The 27221-nt window shown below is 32.2% G+C and overlaps 9 non-coding genes across 9 annotated transcripts; all 9 read right to left on the bottom strand.

Moving 5' to 3' along the window:
- Positions 1-468: 468 nt before the first annotated feature.
- On the bottom strand, positions 469-540 carry TRNAD-GUC (transfer RNA aspartic acid (anticodon GUC)). Its single transcript has one exon. It is a non-coding gene; the product is annotated as a tRNA-Asp (tRNA).
- A 7545-nt stretch (positions 541-8085) lies between these two features.
- TRNAD-GUC (transfer RNA aspartic acid (anticodon GUC)) lies at positions 8086-8157 on the bottom strand. Its single transcript has one exon. It is a non-coding gene; the product is annotated as a tRNA-Asp (tRNA).
- Positions 8158-10805: 2648 nt separating this feature from the next.
- Positions 10806-10877, bottom strand: TRNAD-GUC (transfer RNA aspartic acid (anticodon GUC)). Its single transcript has one exon. It is a non-coding gene; the product is annotated as a tRNA-Asp (tRNA).
- A 2649-nt stretch (positions 10878-13526) lies between these two features.
- TRNAD-AUC (transfer RNA aspartic acid (anticodon AUC)) lies at positions 13527-13598 on the bottom strand. The gene has a single exon. It is a non-coding gene; the product is annotated as a tRNA-Asp (tRNA).
- A 2649-nt stretch (positions 13599-16247) lies between these two features.
- On the bottom strand, positions 16248-16319 carry TRNAD-GUC (transfer RNA aspartic acid (anticodon GUC)). Its single transcript has one exon. It is a non-coding gene; the product is annotated as a tRNA-Asp (tRNA).
- A 2649-nt stretch (positions 16320-18968) lies between these two features.
- Positions 18969-19040, bottom strand: TRNAD-GUC (transfer RNA aspartic acid (anticodon GUC)). Its single transcript has one exon. It is a non-coding gene; the product is annotated as a tRNA-Asp (tRNA).
- Positions 19041-21689: 2649 nt separating this feature from the next.
- Positions 21690-21761, bottom strand: TRNAD-GUC (transfer RNA aspartic acid (anticodon GUC)). Its single transcript has one exon. It is a non-coding gene; the product is annotated as a tRNA-Asp (tRNA).
- A 2649-nt stretch (positions 21762-24410) lies between these two features.
- On the bottom strand, positions 24411-24482 carry TRNAD-GUC (transfer RNA aspartic acid (anticodon GUC)). The gene has a single exon. It is a non-coding gene; the product is annotated as a tRNA-Asp (tRNA).
- Positions 24483-27130: 2648 nt separating this feature from the next.
- Positions 27131-27202, bottom strand: TRNAD-GUC (transfer RNA aspartic acid (anticodon GUC)). The gene has a single exon. It is a non-coding gene; the product is annotated as a tRNA-Asp (tRNA).
- Positions 27203-27221: the final 19 nt, after the last annotated feature.

Here is a 27221-nt window from a genome sequence, read left to right as displayed (position 1 = left end):
TGTTATTTTCTCTTCACATCCAATATTGGGGAAAGAATCGTCACATTTTCCCCAAAATGTCCCTATCTGGACATTTTAGAACGGATTTGATTTGATATAGTAATAATAAATGAAACTATGGAATCAAACGTTTGAGTTTTAAACTAGGGAAATAAAATTTAATATGAGGTAAAATAAGGAAATAAAATATATACATATAAGCCTTAAAATGTCTTTTATCGGTATATGTTTCAGTGACATTTTCTATGAATAAAATGACGTTGTATCATAACATATCAGTCAAAGGATAAGGATAGCCGATATCTTATAACAAGGCTTGTAATTTATTCTAAATTTCTAAACAATGGTATTTCCTTTCTACCAGAAAAGAGAAAGAGAAATTTTTCTTAAAAGAAAGTTAAAATTTATTATTTTTCAAATAAAAATAAATTCTATCCAAATCAAAATATAAAGAATGGAAATAAAATACGCCGTTGCCGGGGATCGAACCCGGGTCACCTGCGTGACAGGCAGGAATACTTACCACTATACTACAACGACTCAACTGTTCAACATTTTTAATGTATAATTTCTTAAAAGTACAAAAATGTATTGAGTATTCAATTAGTTTTTATTGATATCATTAACATTCTCAAAATGAGGTAAATATAAATTGTTGTTGTAATCTTAATGCAATTAATCCATCTTTTTCTTTGTTGTCAAGGAAAAGTGTTATGAGATTGTCGCATCCGCGAAAAACAACCGGCGGGCTGAAACAAAAACAACACAGAGCCGCCACCGTGCGTTATTTATCCCAAAAGAGGGAAAGGAAACGCTCAGAGTAAACCTGGGAAAAGCATGGTCTCGCGACCAAAGAGAAAGGGTAAGGGAGTCGGTTACGCAAGGGGAAGGTATTAGCACTCCTCACGTCCGTCGGACTCGACGGGATCCACGCTTTAACGAAAGAAAAGGTTGCTAAAACAAACATCACACACACACACCGAAGACAACACAGGTGGGGGAAAAGAGGAGAGGGCTCGCTAGGACATCGCATCCTATGCCTACGTATCTCGTCTGGAACGAGAATCAGAGCTGTCGTAGTTCGGCTCACGCACGCCAAACAAGACACACACAAACACAGGCAAACATGGAACCCGAACGCCAATCGCTGGACTTACATCGGCTTCCGAACCAAACAAACACAATCAGGATACGGACAGCCAATCACTGGTCTTACATCCATATCCTGACACAGAAGAACAAACAAGCAACAAGCTACTAAGGAGTCGGGAACTCGAGCCTAGCAACTGTCAAGCAAACGCACACAAAAAAGAAAAAAAAGTGCCCGGAGAGACCTCGCACGGTCTCCTGCCTACGTACCTCATCTGGTATGAGGATCAGGGCGACGTAGTTCCCCTGAAAGGGAAAGAAATTCTAGCCAGAAACCAAGGGGAGACACACTACTAGGGAGCTATACTCGAGCCTAGTGTTATCATGCATCATTGCCCTAGGTTATGGTTTCTATCTACTTGCACAACAGCAAGCTAATCCTAACCAGGAAAAACAAGCATGCAAGCATCAATCAAAATAAAGCAAACATTCACGTAGCACACACTATATCCAGTCAAGTGAGGCTCAAACAAGGGTGGACTGCCGAGGCAAGTCATCTGTACAAGGTAGTGTTCGCTCTTAACCCTGACATTGAGAGTCAGGGTGAAGCAGATGAAAGGTGAGTGAAGATGAGACTTCACAGCTCTTATCCCTGTCCAGGGAGAGCTTCAGACAAAGGAGCGTGGGTCCAGAATGTGGGAACCCTTCTACGCTCAAGACTCTGACTCAATTGTACAAATGTACATCATCTTGGGTTAATGTCCCAATGCATCAACACAGTGGTGTGAGCAGAGGGACGACTCAACAGAATAGCGGGGGATAGATTGCATATCCCTTGGGTTCCGCCAATTGCCTCATAGAGGTCTTTACCTGCTTGGGGACAAAGTTAAACAATCACAAACATCGCCTCTTAAGGAGGACTTCAGACAGTTGCCTGGCTAAATAACAAGCCAGGTCTTCCAGACTACATGGAGACAAGAGAGTCTACCTCAATTGGTTTATACAACCAAGCAGCAGCACAGCAAGTTCTTAAAGAACTAAAGCGACTATGGTACCTGAAATCAATCTAATACAGTCAGTATTCCAGACAAACCAACATTAAACAGCAAATGTTAATCTGTACAGTCAAACACAAGTTAATGCACACAAGTGCAAGCCATGAGCTCAAACTCAAGCATCAAACCCTACAACACAAAACAAGTTAGTTTACAACATCAAACAAACTCAATTTAATCAACTTGCACTTTTCTCCTTAAGGCCTTTGCATCTCAACCTGAAAATCCAAACCAAACATGAGAAACAAGACCACTAGGCCAAGCCTAGGGTCCAAAGGAGATGAAAAATCCAAAACAGCAAGTGAAAATTATCCAAAACCACAATCAAACAATTTAAAAGCAAAACCAATTGGTCCCATGCTCATATCAATCACCATTATTATTTTATGCACAAAATATCACAAAACATGCTATTTGCAACATCAAAAGACCAAACAGAATGATCACAATCAAATCAATATCAAAACAGCTCCATAAATTCCACAAAAATTCCAACCTACACAGAACATATCCAATGAATAGCATATCAAATTTCAGCTCAATTGGACAAAAGGAAGTAGGTCAATGAAAATCAAGAAGTTCAGACAAGTTCAAGCAAACCAACACATGGTATCCAAACAAACATCAACTTCCAAAAATCATAAATCAGTGACAATACATGATAAATGAATGGGATCAAAACCACAATGACCTATAATGTGTCTACAATCCACATGTCAAATTTCACACTCATCCAATCAATAACCAGAATTTCACAAATCAAATGGTAACATGTGTAACAAAAAATCACAAGATGACCAAACAGAGGAGAAAATTCCAATCAATTGGGAAATGCCATCAATAAATCCAGAAAAATTCTCATGTGATCTCAACATTCATATGCTCAATCATGCAAAAAATTGGCTCAATTCAACATCCCTAAGCACATCAAATAAAATCATGAAATTCACCAAGCATGGTGTGACACAAATTGTCACACCTCTATTCAAAAATTCATATCTCAACATCCAGGTATCCAAAAATTACAAACTCTACATCAAAATGACCATCAAAGTGTCCAGAATATGCACAAAAAATTTCATCCATTTCTTTGAAAGCATCATCATTTTATGAAAGATATGGCAAAGCATGTACCAATGTGACACTACCAAGCAAACCCTAGGCATTTTAATTTTTTACACGTGCACAAAAATCACAAAAATCATCATTAAATTCTACACATTACAAGGAGCATGGTGAAAAAAACCTCACAAATTTTGGATAAAAAATGAAGAATCTATGAATTTTACAAGATCAAGCATCAAAATGAAATGAAAATTGCAAAAAGAAAAAGAAATAAAACAAATTAAACTCAGAAATGGCATTCTCGTAAATACGAGCCACACGACCAAAACGGCGTCGTGTTCATTAAAAGCGTTGGCGCCATCTGATTGGCTTAGGCAGCGCGGGAAACACGTTTCAAACAAGGCCAAGCGAAATTTTGGATTGAACGCGTTACAGTGAGTGTTCTTGAACAAGAACACTTCCAGAAATTCCAGAAAATCAAGAACATCAAATCTCAACCAAAATTGACAAACTATATATCAAAAGAACCGTCTCAACTAGCACATCACGAATATGTAATTGATTCTTCCTAATTCTCAACATGTTATCCGGATCGATCAAAAATAGAAACGCACATCAAACTTCAAATCACGATTACTCTCACAATTCTCAACCAAATCAAAAACTATGAGCATCATGTTAATCTACCATGAAAGATCTACAAAAGCCATGTGATAGTTCAAGCAATCGAAGAATTCGAAAAATCACCTTGTGAATGAAGCAGATGAGAATCTGGACGTTTCAAGATGTAAAAACCAAAAACAGATGCAGTTGATTGATAAGGAAGTTGATTGGAATGATAAGCTCAGCTCGAAACAGCTCCAAGTGCAAGAATCATGAAGTTGCCATTGTAGATCAAGCTTTGGACAGTTGGAATCCTTGAAGATTTGGCCACAAATTGAATGAAACAGTTCACCAATACCACATGTAGAGCATGGATCAATCAAGAACGAAGCAAATTGATGAAGATTTTGATGAAAATTATTGAAAAAAAATTGGATGAAGCTTGAAGAGTTTTGTGGTTTTGGAGGGAAATTCAGTTACAAATCTTGGAGAATGAAATGTAATTTGTAATTTCTGTTATGATTAGTGATATATACCCCTGCTAATCCATCTCCTTAATCACAATTACCAAATTTGATTGGATTAGTGTAAATGCCATTTTAAGTGTTATGTGCAAAATGCCTTTTCCAAATTAAACCAAGGTGACAGCAAATGACAGCTCAAACAAGTCATATTTGGCATTTGGAGTGTGTTGGAAGTGGTCTCATGTGCATTGGCCTTGTATTGCTCAAATTCACTATCTCACACCAAAAATGCAATTGAATCCACTTGAAAAATGACTTTTTGCCATGCTTATTTTTGATGAATTTTGATTATGCACCATGAAAGTACATGTGAAATGGAGTTTGCTCAAAGAAAGATCATCCATTTTGGCCATTCCATGTGAAAGTTATGCCACTTTGATTTTAGGCATTTTTGGAAAATGAATGGACCATATCTTGTCAACTATACATGAGAAATTCAAGTTCTTGGACTTTTTGGAAAGGTGAGAGCAAGATCTACAACTTTCATGTTGAACAAAATTTCATTTGAAGCATTTTTGGACATGCAATTTTGTGGTGAAAATCTTTCCATTTTTGGAAACTTTCATTACAAGTCACTTTCTATTTTTGGCAACTTTTTGTCTGACTTTATTTTCTTCATTCTTGATGTTTGAAATGCCAAATGAAACTTGTTTAGACATGAATGAAGTATATCAAACCCTCTCCCACCTCCAAATCCATAAAATCAAGCACAGTTGACCATAGTTGACTTTTCAATTGATAGATGAATTTGGTTGTGCATTGATCAAGCCGAGCCTTAATTCTCTGATGAAATGGCTCAATGATGAAACCCTAGCCTTCATAAGCTCAATATAATCATGAAATGATCCCCATATCCATTGTAGACCCCATCTCCTTGTCATGCCCTGATTGGCCCAATGCAGATGATTACACTGATTAGGGTTGACCAGTGGTCAAAACCCTAATCTCAAGGTGTCTGATCAATCTCTTGAATCTCTTGGTGATATCAAGACCATGATGATGATGATGTATAATTTCAACCAAGATCAAGCTCAACCTCCTTGAGAATCATAAAACCCTAATTTGTAGCCCAATCCTCAGATGGCTAATGATCAGTCCAATGAAACCCTAGCTCGCATCATGACCTCTTCATCTCCTGATCAAGACTTATGAGGATGACTTGCACAATGCAACCACATGATATGCAATATGCCATGCCTAATGACCTAAAAAATGCAATGCAATATGTTAAGCTAGTCCCAAGAGAGGAGGTCAAATTTTGAGGTGTTATAGAGATTAAGAACTAAAGTCATCAGTTGAGAACCAATATCGAGCCACATAGAGTTCCGCCCATTTTTTAAAGTAGTTTTAACGTCCGCCTTAATACCAATTAACTCATATATAAATAAATTAAATTTACTGATGTTTAGATTAAAACAATTCCGTAAATTAGTATATTGGTTCTTAAAGATACCACCTCTAGTAGAAGGACCTAGAAATTCTCTAGTTACACCATCATCAATGCATGTAATCCTATAAATTTTAATAGGGTTCCAACATTTGGTTTTTGGAACTATATGAGGATGAAACTAATCCAATAGAATTTTAAGATTCAATACTCGTGCAAAAATAAAGAAGAAGAATCAGAGAGGTTACTTGTCTCGGAAACATGAGAAACAACCAGGTTAATTAATTGAAGAATTTTTATGAGTTGTTTTACCTTAAACACGCGCTTACTCCCGCAATGCCAAATAAATTCATCATACTAATCATAACAAACAAAGTGACTAGTTTTCCTTGTTTGGACCATATTCTTTGATAAATTCTCCAAATACAAAGGGTTTAACAAGAAAAAACATTAATCTGGATGGATTTCCTAGGTAATTTCCATAAAGTTAAAAAGATTTGAAATCTCATTACAAATAATGATTAGATTCTTTGTCACAATAACATAAATCAGATTTAGGGGCCATGTGAAATTCTCTAAATGATAGGTTCCCACAAATAGAACTCGATGATATATAATCCTCAAAATAATGAAATATTCAGAGGAATTGATTCCATAAAGTTTTAGCTCAAGGTAGTTATTGATCATTGGTGTTAATAAGATTATAAGATTATTTGAAACTCATATAACCATTACTACTATAATTCTACGATAGGAGGTCACCCATAATATTATTTGAATTTGCAATATGATGGGTTGTAGATACATATGATGGACAAGTCTGAATGTTTAAATAAGGAAAAATCAAATTATTTCTTTTAATGATATATTTCACATTAGCGTCGAAGAAATGATAAACAAAAAGGTCCATATTGGGAGTTTTATATACAAGTTATTTGTTCCAAGAATTGATTCAAAACATGATCATGTCTCTCCTACAAAGAAACCAACTACTATCATCAAATACGATATCCACGTTCCTCTTAATACCATAACATATAGTCGATCAACGTCGTAGCTAATATAAACTTCTTCCTGATCACTCTAGCTCTAAGGGTATTGTCTCCATGGATTTTGTAAGTAATAAACACCATACCAAATTTAATGGAGTCTTCCTCATTAAATTTATGAGGGACCCAACACTCAAAACTCCCCCCTTATTGAGTAGTACAGACATTGTTCCACGTCACAATAAGATTCTTTTACTTAATAATACCACCTTCCAAAATATAGTATATAATCCATTTATCAATTTCCTTCAAAAGGCTGTCGTGCCATGAATACTCCACGAACCCATAGTCAAGCATGCTTTGAATGATACTCTTGAATAATTTATTTCTACTAGTAGTAGACACCAAATAAGGTTTTGTAGCAGATAACTACGGTTTTATCCTGCCAGCAATGAGCAGTGACTAAGTAGCTTTGACCTTATCTATAAAATTAGGAATACTTAAGCAAACAAAAGAAATGTTAATGATAGAGAAGCCAAGAGTATCAGAGATGGCGAGAAGCATATGATGAGAAATAAAATTTGTATAAATAGTAGACTTGAGAGTATTGACTGTATGGCCATAAATATCAACGCACATATTGAATAAGTGTGACAAGTTTTGAATGTTGTATTTGGATCTTCTGCAAAAATCCATCACATCCTCACCATAAAGAATAAGAGACGGAGTGAAGCTGCCAATAGGATTTCTAGTTTGATACTTATTAACCTTATTCATAAATTTAGATGTCCCTCAATTAAGAACCTCTTATATGAGACAAAAAAGAAGAGGAGACGAGGGATTCCCGTTTGTCTCTCCTAGGTCAAATAGCCTACTAAAATACTCACAAAAATATAAGTTTTGTTATTTTCTCTTCACATCCAATATTGGGGAAAGAATCGTCAGATTTTCCCCAAAATGTCCCTATCTAGACATTTTAGAACGGATTTGATTTGATATAGTAATAATAAATGAAACTATGGAATCAAACGTTTTAGTTTTAAACTAGGGAAATAAAATTTAATATGAGGTAAAATAAGGAAATAAAATATATACATATAAGCCTTAAAATTTCTTTTATCGGTATATGTTTCAGTGACATTTTCTATGAATAAAATGACGTTGTATCATAACATATCAGTCAAAGGATAAGGATAGCCGATATCTTATAACAAGGCTTGTAATTTATTCTAAATTTCTAAACAATGGTATTTCCTTTCTACCAGAAAAGAGAAAGAGAATTTTTTCTTAAAAGAAAGTTAAAATTTATTATTTTTCAAATTAAAATAAATTCTATCCAAATCAAAATATAAAGAAAGAATGGAAACAAAATACGCCGTTGCCGGGGATTGAACCCGGCTCACCTGCGTGACAGGCAGGAATACTTACCACTATACTACAACGACTCAATTGTTCTGCATTTTTAATGTATAATTTCTTAAAAGTACAAAAATGTATTGAGTATTCAATTAGTTTATATTGATATCATTAACATTCTCAAAATAAGCTAAATATAAATTGTTGTCGTAATCTTAATGCAATCAGTCCATCTTTTTCTTTGCTGTCAAGGAAAAGTGTTATGAGATTAACAACTAAAGTCATCAGTTGAGAACCAATATCGCGCCACATAGAGTTCCGCCCATTTTTTAAAGTAGTTTTAACGTCCGCCTTAATACCAATTAACTCATATATAAATAAATTAAAGTTACTGATGTTTAGATTAAAACAATTCCGTAAATTAGTATATTGGTTCTTAAAGATGCCACCTCTAGTAGAAGGACCTAGAAATTCTCTAGTTACACCATCATTAATGCATGTAATCCTATAAATTTTAATAGGGTTCCAACATTTGGTTTTTGGAACTATATGAGGATGAAACTAATCCAATAGAATTTTAAGATTCAATACTCGTGCAAAAATAAAGAAGAAGAATCAGAGAGGTTACTTGTCTCGGAAACATGAGAAACAATCAGGTTAATTAATTGAAGAATTTTTATGAGTTGTTTTACCTTAAACACGAGCTTACTCCCACAATGCCAAAAAATTTCAACATACTAATCATAACAAACAAAGTGACAAGTTTTCCTTGTTTGGACCATATTCTTTGATAAATTCTCCAAATACAAAGGGTATAACAAGAAAAAACATTAATCTGGATGGATTTCCTAGGTAATTTCCATAAAGTTAAAAAGATTTGAAATCTGATTACAAATAATGATTAGATTCTTTGTCACAATAACACAAATCAGATTTAGGGGCCATGTGAAATTCTCTAAATGATAGGTTCCCACAAATAGAACTCGATGATATATAATCCTCAAAATAATGAAATATTCAGAGGAATTGATTCCATAAAGTTTTAGCTCAAGGTAGTTATTGATCATTGGTGTTAATAGGATTATAAGATTATTTGAAACTCATATAACCATTACTACTATAATTCTACGATAGGAGGTCACCCATAATATTATTTGAATTTGTAATATGATGGCTTGTAGATACATATGATGGACAAGTCTGAATGTTTAAATCAGGAAAAATCAAATTATTTCTTTTAATGATATATTTCACATTAGCGTCGAAGAAATGATAAACAAAAAGGTCAACATTGGGAGTTTTAAATACAAGGTATTTGTTCCAAGAATTCATTCAAAACATGATCATGTCTCTCCTACAAAGAAACCAACTACTATCATCAAATACGATATCCACGTTCCTCTTAATACCATAACATATAGTCGATCAACGTGGTAGCTAATATAAACTTATTCCTGATCACTCTAGCTCTAAGGGTATTGTCTCCTTGGATTTTGTAAGTAATAAACACCATATCAAATTTAATGGAGTCTTCCTCATTCAATTTATGAGGGACCCAACACTCAAAACTCCCCCCTTATTGAGTAGTACAGACATTGTTCCACGTCACAATAAGATTCTTTTACTTAATAAAACCACCTTCCAAAATATAGTATATAATCCATTTATCAATTTCCTTCAAAAGGCTGTCGTGCCAAGAATACTCCACGAACCCATAGTCAAGCATGCTTTGAATGATACTCTTGAATAATTTATTTCTACTAGTAGTAGATACCAAATAAGGTTTTGAAGCAGATAACTACGGTTTTATCCTGCCAGCAATGAGCAGTGACTAAGTAGCTTTGACCTTATCTATAAAATTAGGAATACTTAAGCAAACAAAAGAAATGTTAATGATAGAGAAGCCAAGAGTATCAGAGATGGCGAGAAGCATATGATGAGAAATAAAATTTGTATAAATAGTAGACTTGAGAGTATTGACTGTATGGCCATAAATATCAACGCACATATTGAATAAGTGTGACAAGTTTTGAATGTTGTATTTGGTTCTTCTGCAAAAATCCATCACATCCTCACCATAAAGAATAAGAGACGGGGTGAAGCTGCCAATAGGATTTCTAGTTTGATACTTATTAACCTTATTCATAAATTTAGATGTCCCTCAATTAAGAACCTCTTATATGAGACAAAAAAGAAGAGGAGACGAGGGATTCCCATTTGTCTCTCCTGGGTCAAATAGCCTACTAAAATACTCACAAAAATATAAGTTTTGTTATTTTCTCTTCACATCCAATATTGGGGAAAGAATCGTCACATTTTCCCCAAATTGTCCCTATCTGGACATTTTAGAACGGATTTGATTTGATATAGTAATAATAAATGAAACTATGGAATCAAACGTTTGAGTTTTAAACTAGGGAAATAAAATTTAATATGAGGTAAAATAAGGAAATAAAATATATACATATAAGCCTTAAAATTTCTTTTATCGGTATATGTTTCAGTGACATTTTCTATGAATAAAATGACGTTGTATCATAACATATCAGTCAAAGGATAAGGATAGCCGATATCTTATAACAAGGCTTGTAATTTATTCTAAATTTCTAAACAATGGTATTTCCTTTCTACCAGAAAAGAGAAAGAGAAATTTTTCTTAAAAGAAAGTTAAAATTTATTATTTTTCAAATAAAATAAATTCTATCCAAATCAAAATATAAAGAATGGAAATAAAATACGCCGTTGCCGGGGATCGAACCCGGGTCACTTGCGTGACAGGCAGGAATACTTACCACTATACTACAACGACTCAATTCTTCTGTATTTTTAATGTATAATTTCTTAAAAGTACAAAAATGTATTGAGTATTCAATTAGTTTATATTGATATCATTAACATTCTCAAAATGAGGTAAATATAAATTGTTGTTGTAATCTTAATGCAATTAGTCCATCTTTTTCTTTGCTGTCAAGGAAAAGTGTTATGAGATTAAGAACTAAAGTCATCAGTTGAGAACCAATATCGAGCCACATAGAGTTCCGCCCATTTTTTAAAGTAGTTTTAACGTCCGCCTTAATACCAATTAACTCATATATAAATAAATTAAAGTTACTGATGTTTAGATTAAAACAATTCCGTAAATTAGTATATTGGTTCTTAAAGATGCCACCTCTAGTAGAAGGACCTAGAAATTCTCTAGTTACACCATCATTAATGCATGTAATCCTATAAATTTTAATAGGGTTCCAACATTTGGTTTTTGGAACTATATGAGGATGAAACTAATCCAATAGAATTTTAAGATTCAATACTCGTGCAAAAATAAAGAAGAAGAATCAGAGAGGTTACTTGTCTCGGAAACATGAGAAACAATCAGGTTAATTAATTGAAGAATTTTTATGAGTTGTTTTACCTTAAACACGAGCTTACTCCCACAATGCCAAAAAATTTCAACATACTAATCATAACAAACAAAGTGACAAGTTTTCCTTGTTTGGACCATATTCTTTGATAAATTCTCCAAATACAAAGGGTATAACAAGAAAAAACATTAATCTGGATGGATTTCCTAGGTAATTTCCATAAAGTTAAAAAGATTTGAAATCTGATTACAAATAATGATTAGATTCTTTGTCACAATAACACAAATCAGATTTAGGGGCCATGTGAAATTCTCTAAATGATAGGTTCCCACAAATAGAACTCGATGATATATAATCCTCAAAATAATGAAATATTCAGAGGAATTGATTCCATAAAGTTTTAGCTCAAGGTAGTTATTGATCATTGGTGTTAATAGGATTATAAGATTATTTGAAACTCATATAACCATTACTACTATAATTCTACGATAGGAGGTCACCCATAATATTATTTGAATTTGTAATATGATGGCTTGTAGATACATATGATGGACAAGTCTGAATGTTTAAATCAGGAAAAATCAAATTATTTCTTTTAATGATATATTTCACATTAGCGTCGAAGAAATGATAAACAAAAAGGTCAACATTGGGAGTTTTAAATACAAGGTATTTGTTCCAAGAATTCATTCAAAACATGATCATGTCTCTCCTACAAAGAAACCAACTACTATCATCAAATACGATATCCACGTTCCTCTTAATACCATAACATATAGTCGATCAACGTGGTAGCTAATATAAACTTATTCCTGATCACTCTAGCTCTAAGGGTATTGTCTCCTTGGATTTTGTAAGTAATAAACACCATATCAAATTTAATGGAGTCTTCCTCATTCAATTTATGAGGGACCCAACACTCAAAACTCCCCCCTTATTGAGTAGTACAGACATTGTTCCACGTCACAATAAGATTCTTTTACTTAATAAAACCACCTTCCAAAATATAGTATATAATCCATTTATCAATTTCCTTCAAAAGGCTGTCGTGCCAAGAATACTCCACGAACCCATAGTCAAGCATGCTTTGAATGATACTCTTGAATAATTTATTTCTACTAGTAGTAGATACCAAATAAGGTTTTGAAGCAGATAACTACGGTTTTATCCTGCCAGCAATGAGCAGTGACTAAGTAGCTTTGACCTTATCTATAAAATTAGGAATACTTAAGCAAACAAAAGAAATGTTAATGATAGAGAAGCCAAGAGTATCAGAGATGGCGAGAAGCATATGATGAGAAATAAAATTTGTATAAATAGTAGACTTGAGAGTATTGACTGTATGGCCATAAATATCAACGCACATATTGAATAAGTGTGACAAGTTTTGAATGTTGTATTTGGTTCTTCTGCAAAAATCCATCACATCCTCACCATAAAGAATAAGAGACGGGGTGAAGCTGCCAATAGGATTTCTAGTTTGATACTTATTAACCTTATTCATAAATTTAGATGTCCCTCAATTAAGAACCTCTTATATGAGACAAAAAAGAAGAGGAGACGAGGGATTCCCATTTGTCTCTCCTGGGTCAAATAGCCTACTAAAATACTCACAAAAATATAAGTTTTGTTATTTTCTCTTCACATCCAATATTGGGGAAAGAATCGTCACATTTTCCCCAAATTGTCCCTATCTGGACATTTTAGAACGGATTTGATTTGATATAGTAATAATAAATGAAACTATGGAATCAAACGTTTGAGTTTTAAACTAGGGAAATAAAATTTAATATGAGGTAAAATAAGGAAATAAAATATATACATATAAGCCTTAAAATGTCTTTTATCGGTATATGTTTCAGTGACATTTTCTATGAATAAAATGACGTTGTATCATAACATATCAGTCAAAGGATAAGGATAGCCGATATCTTATAACAAGGCTTGTAATTTATTCTAAATTTCTAAACAATGGTATTTCCTTTCTACCAGAAAAGAGAAAGAGAAATTTTTCTTAAAAGAAAGTTAAAATTTATTATTTTTCAAATAAAAATAAATTCTATCCAAATCAAAATAATAAGAATGGAAATAAAATACGCCGTTGTCGGGGATCGAACCCGGGTCACATGCGTGATAGGCAGGAATACTTACCATTATACTACAACGACTCAATTCTTCTGTATTTTTAATGTATAATTTCTTAAAAGTACAAAAATGTATTGAGTATTCAATTAGTTTATATTGATATCATTAACATTCTCAAAATGAGGTAAATATAAATTGTTGTTGTAATCTTAATGCAATTAGTCCATCTTTTTCTTTGCTGTCAAGGAAAAGTGTTATGAGATTAAGAACTAAAGTCATCAGTTGAGAACCAATATCGAGCCACATAGAGTTCCGCCCATTTTTTAAAGTAGTTTTAACGTCCGCCTTAATACCAATTAACTCATATATAAATAAATTAAAGTTACTGATGTTTAGATTAAAACAATTCCGTAAATTAGTATATTGGTTCTTAAAGATGCCACCTCTAGTAGAAGGACCTAGAAATTCTCTAGTTACACCATCATTAATGCATGTAATCCTATAAATTTTAATAGGGTTCCAACATTTGGATTTTGGAACTATATGAGGATGAAACTAATCCAATAGAATTTTAAGATTCAATACTCGTGCAAAAATAAAGAAGAAGAATCAGAGAGGTTACTTGTCTCGGAAACATGAGAAACAATCAGGTTAATTAATTGAAGAATTTTTATGAGTTGTTTTACCTTAAACACGAGCTTACTCCCGCAATGCCAAAAAATTTCAACATACTAATCATAACAAACAAAGTGACAAGTTTTCCTTGTTTGGACCATATTCTTTGATAAATTCTCCAAATACAAAGGGTATAACAAGAAAAAACATTAATCTGGATGGATTTCCTAGGTAATTTCCATAAAGTTAAAAAGATTTGAAATCTGATTACAAATAATGATTAGATTCTTTGTCACAATAACACAAATCAGATTTAGGGGCCATGTGAAATTCTCTAAATGATAGGTTCCCACAAATAGAACTCGATGATATATAATCCTCAAAATAATGAAATATTCAGAGGAATTGATTCCATAAAGTTTTAGCTCAAGGTAGTTATTGATCATTGGTGTTAATAGGATTATAAGATTATTTGAAACTCATATAACCATTACTACTATAATTCTACGATAGGAGGTCACCCATAATATTATTTGAATTTGTAATATGATGGCTTGTAGATACATATGATGGACAAGTCTGAATGTTTAAATCAGGAAAAATCAAATTATTTCTTTTAATGATATATTTCACATTAGCGTCGAAGAAATGATAAACAAAAAGGTCAACATTGGGAGTTTTAAATACAAGGTATTTGTTCCAAGAATTCATTCAAAACATGATCATGTCTCTCCTACAAAGAAACCAACTACTATCATCAAATACGATATCCACGTTCCTCTTAATACCATAACATATAGTCGATCAACGTGGTAGCTAATATAAACTTATTCCTGATCACTCTAGCTCTAAGGGTATTGTCTCCTTGGATTTTGTAAGTAATAAACACCATATCAAATTTAATGGAGTCTTCCTCATTCAATTTATGAGGGACCCAACACTCAAAACTCCCCCCTTATTGAGTAGTACAGACATTGTTCCACGTCACAATAAGATTCTTTTACTTAATAAAACCACCTTCCAAAATATAGTATATAATCCATTTATCAATTTCCTTCAAAAGGCTGTCGTGCCAAGAATACTCCACGAACCCATAGTCAAGCATGCTTTGAATGATACTCTTGAATAATTTATTTCTACTAGTAGTAGATACCAAATAAGGTTTTGAAGCAGATAACTACGGTTTTATCCTGCCAGCAATGAGCAGTGACTAAGTAGCTTTGACCTTATCTATAAAATTAGGAATACTTAAGCAAACAAAAGAAATGTTAATGATAGAGAAGCCAAGAGTATCAGAGATGGCGAGAAGCATATGATGAGAAATAAAATTTGTATAAATAGTAGACTTGAGAGTATTGACTGTATGGCCATAAATATCAACGCACATATTGAATAAGTGTGACAAGTTTTGAATGTTGTATTTGGTTCTTCTGCAAAAATCCATCACATCCTCACCATAAAGAATAAGAGACGGGGTGAAGCTGCCAATAGGATTTCTAGTTTGATACTTATTAACCTTATTCATAAATTTAGATGTCCCTCAATTAAGAACCTCTTATATGAGACAAAAAAGAAGAGGAGACGAGGGATTCCCATTTGTCTCTCCTGGGTCAAATAGCCTACTAAAATACTCACAAAAATATAAGTTTTGTTATTTTCTCTTCACATCCAATATTGGGGAAAGAATCGTCACATTTTCCCCAAATTGTCCCTATCTGGACATTTTAGAACGGATTTGATTTGATATAGTAATAATAAATGAAACTATGGAATCAAACGTTTGAGTTTTAAACTAGGGAAATAAAATTTAATATGAGGTAAAATAAGGAAATAAAATATATACATATAAGCCTTAAAATTTCTTTTATCGGTATATGTTTCAGTGACATTTTCTATGAATAAAATGACGTTGTATCATAACATATCAGTCAAAGGATAAGGATAGCCGATATCTTATAACAAGGCTTGTAATTTATTCTAAATTTCTAAACAATGGTATTTCCTTTCTACCAGAAAAGAGAAAGAGAAATTTTTCTTAAAAGAAAGTTAAAATTTATTATTTTTCAAATAAAAATAAATTCTATCCAAATCAAAATATAAAGAATGGAAATAAAATACGCCGTTGCCGGGGATCGAACCCGGGTCACCTGCGTGACAGGCAGGAATACTTACCACTATACTACAACGACTCAATTCTTCTGCATTTTTAATGTATAATTTCTTAAAAGTACAAAAATGTATTGAGTATTCAATTAGTTTATATTGATATCATTAACATTCTCAAAATGAGGTAAATATAAATTGTTGTTGTAATCTTAATGCAATTAGTCCATCTTTTTCTTTGCTGTCAAGGAAAAGTGTTATGAGATTAAGAACTAAAGTCATCAGTTGAGAACCAATATCGAGCCACATAGAGTTCCGCCCATTTTTTAAAGTAGTTTTAACGTCCGCCTTAATACCAATTAACTCATATATAAATAAATTAAAGTTACTGATGTTTAGATTAAAACAATTCCGTAAATTAGTATATTGGTTCTTAAAGATGCCACCTCTAGTAGAAGGACCTAGAAATTCTCTAGTTACACCATCATTAATGCATGTAATCCTATAAATTTTAATAGGGTTCCAACATTTGGATTTTGGAACTATATGAGGATGAAACTAATCCAATAGAATTTTAAGATTCAATACTCGTGCAAAAATAAAGAAGAAGAATCAGAGAGGTTACTTGTCTCGGAAACATGAGAAACAATCAGGTTAATTAATTGAAGAATTTTTATGAGTTGTTTTACCTTAAACACGAGCTTACTCCCGCAATGCCAAAAAATTTCAACATACTAATCATAACAAACAAAGTGACAAGTTTTCCTTGTTTGGACCATATTCTTTGATAAATTCTCCAAATACAAAGGGTATAACAAGAAAAAACATTAATCTGGATGGATTTCCTAGGTAATTTCCATAAAGTTAAAAAGATTTGAAATCTGATTACAAATAATGATTAGATTCTTTGTCACAATAACACAAATCAGATTTAGGGGCCATGTGAAATTCTCTAAATGATAGGTTCCCACAAATAGAACTCGATGATATATAATCCTCAAAATAATGAAATATTTAGAGGAATTGATTCCATAAAGTTTTAGCTCAAGGTAGTTATTGATCATTGGTGTTAATAGGATTATAAGATTATTTGAAACTCATATAACCATTACTACTATAATTCTACGATAGGAGGTCACCCATAATATTATTTGAATTTGTAATATGATGGCTTGTAGATACATATGATGGACAAGTCTGAATGTTTAAATCAGGAAAAATCAAATTATTTCTTTTAATGATATATTTCACATTAGCGTCGAAGAAATGATAAACAAAAAGGTCAACATTGGGAGTTTTAAATACAAGGTATTTGTTCCAAGAATTCATTCAAAACATGATCATGTCTCTCCTACAAAGAAACCAACTACTATCATCAAATACGATATCCACGTTCCTCTTAATACCATAACATATAGTCGATCAACGTGGTAGCTAATATAAACTTATTCCTGATCACTCTAGCTCTAAGGGTATTGTCTCCTTGGATTTTGTAAGTAATAAACACCATATCAAATTTAATGGAGTCTTCCTCATTCAATTTATGAGGGACCCAACACTCAAAACTCCCCCCTTATTGAGTAGTACAGACATTGTTCCACGTCACAATAAGATTCTTTTACTTAATAAAACCACCTTCCAAAATATAGTATATAATCCATTTATCAATTTCCTTCAAAAGGCTGTCGTGCCAAGAATACTCCACGAACCCATAGTCAAGCATGCTTTGAATGATACTCTTGAATAATTTATTTCTACTAGTAGTAGATACCAAATAAGGTTTTGAAGCAGATAACTACGGTTTTATCCTGCCAGCAATGAGCAGTGACTAAGTAGCTTTGACCTTATCTATAAAATTAGGAATACTTAAGCAAACAAAAGAAATGTTAATGATAGAGAAGCCAAGAGTATCAGAGATGGCGAGAAGCATATGATGAGAAATAAAATTTGTATAAATAGTAGACTTGAGAGTATTGACTGTATGGCCATAAATATCAACGCACATATTGAATAAGTGTGACAAGTTTTGAATGTTGTATTTGGTTCTTCTGCAAAAATCCATCACATCCTCACCATAAAGAATAAGAGACGGGGTGAAGCTGCCAATAGGATTTCTAGTTTGATACTTATTAACCTTATTCATAAATTTAGATGTCCCTCAATTAAGAACCTCTTATATGAGACAAAAAAGAAGAGGAGACGAGGGATTCCCATTTGTCTCTCCTGGGTCAAATAGCCTACTAAAATACTCACAAAAATATAAGTTTTGTTATTTTCTCTTCACATCCAATATTGGGGAAAGAATCGTCACATTTTCCCCAAATTGTCCCTATCTGGACATTTTAGAACGGATTTGATTTGATATAGTAATAATAAATGAAACTATGGAATCAAACGTTTGAGTTTTAAACTAGGGAAATAAAATTTAATATGAGGTAAAATAAGGAAATAAAATATATACATATAAGCCTTAAAATGTCTTTTATCGGTATATGTTTCAGTGACATTTTCTATGAATAAAATGACGTTGTATCATAACATATCAGTCAAAGGATAAGGATAGCCGATATCTTATAACAAGGCTTGTAATTTATTCTAAATTTCTAAACAATGGTATTTCCTTTCTACCAGAAAAGAGAAAGAGAAATTTTTCTTAAAAGAAAGTTAAAATTTATTATTTTTCAAATAAAAATAAATTCTATCCAAATCAAAATATAAAGAATGGAAATAAAATACGCCGTTGTCGGGGATCGAACCCGGGTCACCTGCGTGACAGGCAGGAATACTTACCACTATACTACAACGACTCAATTCGTCTGTATTTTTAATGTATAATTTCTTAAAAGTACAAAAATGTATTGAGTATTCAATTAGTTTATATTGATATCATTAACATTCTCAAAATGAGGTAAATATAAATTGTTGTTGTAATCTTAATGCAATTAGTCCATCTTTTTCTTTGCTGTCAAGGAAAAGTGTTATGAGATTAAGAACTAAAGTCATCAGTTGAGAACCAATATCGAGCCACATAGAGTTCCGCCCATTTTTTAAAGTAGTTTTAACGTCCGCCTTAATACCAATTAACTCATATATAAATAAATTAAAGTTACTGATGTTTAGATTAAAACAATTCCGTAAATTAGTATATTGGTTCTTAAAGATGCCACCTCTAGTAGAAGGACCTAGAAATTCTCTAGTTACACCATCATTAATGCATGTAATCCTATAAATTTTAATAGGGTTCCAACATTTGGATTTTGGAACTATATGAGGATGAAACTAATCCAATAGAATTTTAAGATTCAATACTCGTGCAAAAATAAAGAAGAAGAATCAGAGAGGTTACTTGTCTCGGAAACATGAGAAACAATCAGGTTAATTAATTGAAGAATTTTTATGAGTTGTTTTACCTTAAACACGAGCTTACTCCCGCAATGCCAAAAAATTTCAACATACTAATCATAACAAACAAAGTGACAAGTTTTCCTTGTTTGGACCATATTCTTTGATAAATTCTCCAAATACAAAGGGTATAACAAGAAAAAACATTAATCTGGATGGATTTCCTAGGTAATTTCCATAAAGTTAAAAAGATTTGAAATCTGATTACAAATAATGATTAGATTCTTTGTCACAATAACACAAATCAGATTTAGGGGCCATGTGAAATTCTCTAAATGATAGGTTCCCACAAATAGAACTCGATGATATATAATCCTCAAAATAATGAAATATTTAGAGGAATTGATTCCATAAAGTTTTAGCTCAAGGTAGTTATTGATCATTGGTGTTAATAGGATTATAAGATTATTTGAAACTCATATAACCATTACTACTATAATTCTACGATAGGAGGTCACCCATAATATTATTTGAATTTGTAATATGATGGCTTGTAGATACATATGATGGACAAGTCTGAATGTTTAAATCAGGAAAAATCAAATTATTTCTTTTAATGATATATTTCACATTAGCGTCGAAGAAATGATAAACAAAAAGGTCAACATTGGGAGTTTTAAATACAAGGTATTTGTTCCAAGAATTCATTCAAAACATGATCATGTCTCTCCTACAAAGAAACCAACTACTATCATCAAATACGATATCCACGTTCCTCTTAATACCATAACATATAGTCGATCAACGTGGTAGCTAATATAAACTTATTCCTGATCACTCTAGCTCTAAGGGTATTGTCTCCTTGGATTTTGTAAGTAATAAACACCATATCAAATTTAATGGAGTCTTCCTCATTCAATTTATGAGGGACCCAACACTCAAAACTCCCCCCTTATTGAGTAGTACAGACATTGTTCCACGTCACAATAAGATTCTTTTACTTAATAAAACCACCTTCCAAAATATAGTATATAATCCATTTATCAATTTCCTTCAAAAGGCTGTCGTGCCAAGAATACTCCACGAACCCATAGTCAAGCATGCTTTGAATGATACTCTTGAATAATTTATTTCTACTAGTAGTAGATACCAAATAAGGTTTTGAAGCAGATAACTACGGTTTTATCCTGCCAGCAATGAGCAGTGACTAAGTAGCTTTGACCTTATCTATAAAATTAGGAATACTTAAGCAAACAAAAGAAATGTTAATGATAGAGAAGCCAAGAGTATCAGAGATGGCGAGAAGCATATGATGAGAAATAAAATTTGTATAAATAGTAGACTTGAGAGTATTGACTGTATGGCCATAAATATCAACGCACATATTGAATAAGTGTGACAAGTTTTGAATGTTGTATTTGGTTCTTCTGCAAAAATCCATCACATCCTCACCATAAAGAATAAGAGACGGGGTGAAGCTGCCAATAGGATTTCTAGTTTGATACTTATTAACCTTATTCATAAATTTAGATGTCCCTCAATTAAGAACCTCTTATATGAGACAAAAAAGAAGAGGAGACGAGGGATTCCCATTTGTCTCTCCTGGGTCAAATAGCCTACTAAAATACTCACAAAAATATAAGTTTTGTTATTTTCTCTTCACATCCAATATTGGGGAAAGAATCGTCACATTTTCCCCAAATTGTCCCTATCTGGACATTTTAGAACGGATTTGATTTGATATAGTAATAATAAATGAAACTATGGAATCAAACGTTTGAGTTTTAAACTAGGGAAATAAAATTTAATATGAGGTAAAATAAGGAAATAAAATATATACATATAAGCCTTAAAATTTCTTTTATCGGTATATGTTTCAGTGACATTTTCTATGAATAAAATGACGTTGTATCATAACATATCAGTCAAAGGATAAGGATAGCCGATATCTTATAACAAGGCTTGTAATTTATTCTAAATTTCTAAACAATGGTATTTCCTTTCTACCAGAAAAGAGAAAGAGAAATTTTTCTTAAAAGAAAGTTAAAATTTATTATTTTTCAAATAAAAATAAATTCTATCCAAATCAAAATATAAAGAATGGAAATAAAATACGCCGTTGTCGGGGATCGAACCCGGGTCACCTGCGTGACAGGCAGGAATACTTACCACTATACTACAACGACTCAATTCTTCTGTATTTTTAATGTATAATTTCTTAAAAGTACAAAAATGTATTGAGTATTCAATTAGTTTATATTGATATCATTAACATTCTCAAAATGAGGTAAATATAAATTGTTGTTGTAATCTTAATGCAATTAGTCCATCTTTTTCTTTGCTGTCAAGGAAAAGTGTTATGAGATTAAGAACTAAAGTCATCAGTTGAGAACCAATATCGAGCCACATAGAGTTCCGCCCATTTTTTAAAGTAGTTTTAACGTCCGCCTTAATACCAATTAACTCATATATAAATAAATTAAAGTTACTGATGTTTAGATTAAAACAATTCCGTAAATTAGTATATTGGTTCTTAAAGATGCCACCTCTAGTAGAAGGACCTAGAAATTCTCTAGTTACACCATCATTAATGCATGTAATCCTATAAATTTTAATAGGGTTCCAACATTTGGATTTTGGAACTATATGAGGATGAAACTAATCCAATAGAATTTTAAGATTCAATACTCGTGCAAAAATAAAGAAGAAGAATCAGAGAGGTTACTTGTCTCGGAAACATGAGAAACAATCAGGTTAATTAATTGAAGAATTTTTATGAGTTGTTTTACCTTAAACACGAGCTTACTCCCGCAATGCCAAAAAATTTCAACATACTAATCATAACAAACAAAGTGACAAGTTTTCCTTGTTTGGACCATATTCTTTGATAAATTCTCCAAATACAAAGGGTATAACAAGAAAAAACATTAATCTGGATGGATTTCCTAGGTAATTTCCATAAAGTTAAAAAGATTTGAAATCTGATTACAAATAATGATTAGATTCTTTGTCACAATAACACAAATCAGATTTAGGGGCCATGTGAAATTCTCTAAATGATAGGTTCCCACAAATAGAACTCGATGATATATAATCCTCAAAATAATGAAATATTTAGAGGAATTGATTCCATAAAGTTTTAGCTCAAGGTAGTTATTGATCATTGGTGTTAATAGGATTATAAGATTATTTGAAACTCATATAACCATTACTACTATAATTCTACGATAGGAGGTCACCCATAATATTATTTGAATTTGTAATATGATGGCTTGTAGATACATATGATGGACAAGTCTGAATGTTTAAATCAGGAAAAATCAAATTATTTCTTTTAATGATATATTTCACATTAGCGTCGAAGAAATGATAAACAAAAAGGTCAACATTGGGAGTTTTAAATACAAGGTATTTGTTCCAAGAATTCATTCAAAACATGATCATGTCTCTCCTACAAAGAAACCAACTACTATCATCAAATACGATATCCACGTTCCTCTTAATACCATAACATATAGTCGATCAACGTGGTAGCTAATATAAACTTATTCCTGATCACTCTAGCTCTAAGGGTATTGTCTCCTTGGATTTTGTAAGTAATAAACACCATATCAAATTTAATGGAGTCTTCCTCATTCAATTTATGAGGGACCCAACACTCAAAACTCCCCCCTTATTGAGTAGTACAGACATTGTTCCACGTCACAATAAGATTCTTTTACTTAATAAAACCACCTTCCAAAATATAGTATATAATCCATTTATCAATTTCCTTCAAAAGGCTGTCGTGCCAAGAATACTCCACGAACCCATAGTCAAGCATGCTTTGAATGATACTCTTGAATAATTTATTTCTACTAGTAGTAGATACCAAATAAGGTTTTGAAGCAGATAACTACGGTTTTATCCTGCCAGCAATGAGCAGTGACTAAGTAGCTTTGACCTTATCTATAAAATTAGGAATACTTAAGCAAACAAAAGAAATGTTAATGATAGAGAAGCCAAGAGTATCAGAGATGGCGAGAAGCATATGATGAGAAATAAAATTTGTATAAATAGTAGACTTGAGAGTATTGACTGTATGGCCATAAATATCAACGCACATATTGAATAAGTGTGACAAGTTTTGAATGTTGTATTTGGTTCTTCTGCAAAAATCCATCACATCCTCACCATAAAGAATAAGAGACGGGGTGAAGCTGCCAATAGGATTTCTAGTTTGATACTTATTAACCTTATTCATAAATTTAGATGTCCCTCAATTAAGAACCTCTTATATGAGACAAAAAAGAAGAGGAGACGAGGGATTCCCATTTGTCTCTCCTGGGTCAAATAGCCTACTAAAATACTCACAAAAATATAAGTTTTGTTATTTTCTCTTCACATCCAATATTGGGGAAAGAATCGTCACATTTTCCCCAAATTGTCCCTATCTGGACATTTTAGAACGGATTTGATTTGATATAGTAATAATAAATGAAACTATGGAATCAAACGTTTGAGTTTTAAACTAGGGAAATAAAATTTAATATGAGGTAAAATAAGGAAATAAAATATATACATATAAGCCTTAAAATTTCTTTTATCGGTATATGTTTCAGTGACATTTTCTATGAATAAAATGACGTTGTATCATAACATATCAGTCAAAGGATAAGGATAGCCGATATCTTATAACAAGGCTTGTAATTTATTCTAAATTTCTAAACAATGGTATTTCCTTTCTACCAGAAAAGAGAAAGAGAAATTTTTCTTAAAAGAAAGTTAAAATTTATTATTTTTCAAATAAAAATAAATTCTATCCAAATCAAAATATAAAGAATGGAAATAAAATACGCCGTTGCCGGGGATCGAACCCGGGTCACTTGCGTGACAGGCAGGAATACTTACCACTATACTACAACGACTCAATTCTTCTGTATTTTTAATGTATAATTTCTTAAAAGTACAAAAATGTATTGAGTATTCAATTAGTTTATATTGATATCATTAACATTCTCAAAATGAGGTAAATATAAATTGTTGTTGTAATCTTAATGCAATTAGTCCATCTTTTTCTTTGCTGTCAAGGAAAAGTGTTATGAGATTAAGAACTAAAGTCATCAGTTGAGAACCAATATCGAGCCACATAGAGTTCCGCCCATTTTTTAAAGTAGTTTTAACGTCCGCCTTAATACCAATTAACTCATATATAAATAAATTAAAGTTACTGATGTTTAGATTAAAACAATTCCGTAAATTAGTATATTGGTTCTTAAAGATGCCACCTCTAGTAGAAGGACCTAGAAATTCTCTAGTTACACCATCATTAATGCATGTAATCCTATAAATTTTAATAGGGTTCCAACATTTGGATTTTGGAACTATATGAGGATGAAACTAATCCAATAGAATTTTAAGATTCAATACTCGTGCAAAAATAAAGAAGAAGAATCAGAGAGGTTACTTGTCTCGGAAACATGAGAAACAATCAGGTTAATTAATTGAAGAATTTTTATGAGTTGTTTTACCTTAAACACGAGCTTACTCCCGCAATGCCAAAAAATTTCAACATACTAATCATAACAAACAAAGTGACAAGTTTTCCTTGTTTGGACCATATTCTTTGATAAATTCTCCAAATACAAAGGGTATAACAAGAAAAAACATTAATCTGGATGGATTTCCTAGGTAATTTCCATAAAGTTAAAAAGATTTGAAATCTGATTACAAATAATGATTAGATTCTTTGTCACAATAACACAAATCAGATTTAGGGGCCATGTGAAATTCTCTAAATGATAGGTTCCCACAAATAGAACTCGATGATATATAATCCTCAAAATAATGAAATATTTAGAGGAATTGATTCCATAAAGTTTTAGCTCAAGGTAGTTATTGATCATTGGTGTTAATAGGATTATAAGATTATTTGAAACTCATATAACCATTACTACTATAATTCTACGATAGGAGGTCACCCATAATATTATTTGAATTTGTAATATGATGGCTTGTAGATACATATGATGGACAAGTCTGAATGTTTAAATCAGGAAAAATCAAATTATTTCTTTTAATGATATATTTCACATTAGCGTCGAAGAAATGATAAACAAAAAGGTCAACATTGGGAGTTTTAAATACAAGGTATTTGTTCCAAGAATTCATTCAAAACATGATCATGTCTCTCCTACAAAGAAACCAACTACTATCATCAAATACGATATCCACGTTCCTCTTAATACCATAACATATAGTCGATCAACGTGGTAGCTAATATAAACTTATTCCTGATCACTCTAGCTCTAAGGGTATTGTCTCCTTGGATTTTGTAAGTAATAAACACCATATCAAATTTAATGGAGTCTTCCTCATTCAATTTATGAGGGACCCAACACTCAAAACTCCCCCCTTATTGAGTAGTACAGACATTGTTCCACGTCACAATAAGATTCTTTTACTTAATAAAACCACCTTCCAAAATATAGTATATAATCCATTTATCAATTTCCTTCAAAAGGCTGTCGTGCCAAGAATACTCCACGAACCCATAGTCAAGCATGCTTTGAATGATACTCTTGAATAATTTATTTCTACTAGTAGTAGATACCAAATAAGGTTTTGAAGCAGATAACTACGGTTTTATCCTGCCAGCAATGAGCAGTGACTAAGTAGCTTTGACCTTATCTATAAAATTAGGAATACTTAAGCAAACAAAAGAAATGTTAATGATAGAGAAGCCAAGAGTATCAGAGATGGCGAGAAGCATATGATGAGAAATAAAATTTGTATAAATAGTAGACTTGAGAGTATTGACTGTATGGCCATAAATATCAACGCACATATTGAATAAGTGTGACAAGTTTTGAATGTTGTATTTGGTTCTTCTGCAAAAATCCATCACATCCTCACCATAAAGAATAAGAGACGGGGTGAAGCTGCCAATAGGATTTCTAGTTTGATACTTATTAACCTTATTCATAAATTTAGATGTCCCTCAATTAAGAACCTCTTATATGAGACAAAAAAGAAGAGGAGACGAGGGATTCCCATTTGTCTCTCCTGGGTCAAATAGCCTACTAAAATACTCACAAAAATATAAGTTTTGTTATTTTCTCTTCACATCCAATATTGGGGAAAGAATCGTCACATTTTCCCCAAATTGTCCCTATCTGGACATTTTAGAACGGATTTGATTTGATATAGTAATAATAAATGAAACTATGGAATCAAACGTTTGAGTTTTAAACTAGGGAAATAAAATTTAATATGAGGTAAAATAAGGAAATAAAATATATACATATAAGCCTTAAAATTTCTTTTATCGGTATATGTTTCAGTGACATTTTCTATGAATAAAATGACGTTGTATCATAACATATCAGTCAAAGGATAAGGATAGCCGATATCTTATAACAAGGCTTGTAATTTATTCTAAATTTCTAAACAATGGTATTTCCTTTCTACCAGAAAAGAGAAAGAGAAATTTTTCTTAAAAGAAAGTTAAAATTTATTATTTTTCAAATAAAATAAATTCTATCCAAATCAAAATATAAAGAATGGAAATAAAATACGCCGTTGTCGGGGATCGAACCCGGGTCACCTGCGTGACAGGCAGGAATACTTACCACTATACTACAACGACTCAATTCTTCTGTATTTTT

This window comes from Lathyrus oleraceus, chromosome 2 (genome assembly GCF_024323335.1).
Source record: "Lathyrus oleraceus cultivar Zhongwan6 chromosome 2, CAAS_Psat_ZW6_1.0, whole genome shotgun sequence".
Lineage (NCBI taxonomy): Eukaryota > Viridiplantae > Streptophyta > Magnoliopsida > Fabales > Fabaceae > Lathyrus > Lathyrus oleraceus.
Note: the sequence above shows the minus strand (reverse complement) of the source record. Positions and strands in the feature narration are given on the sequence as shown.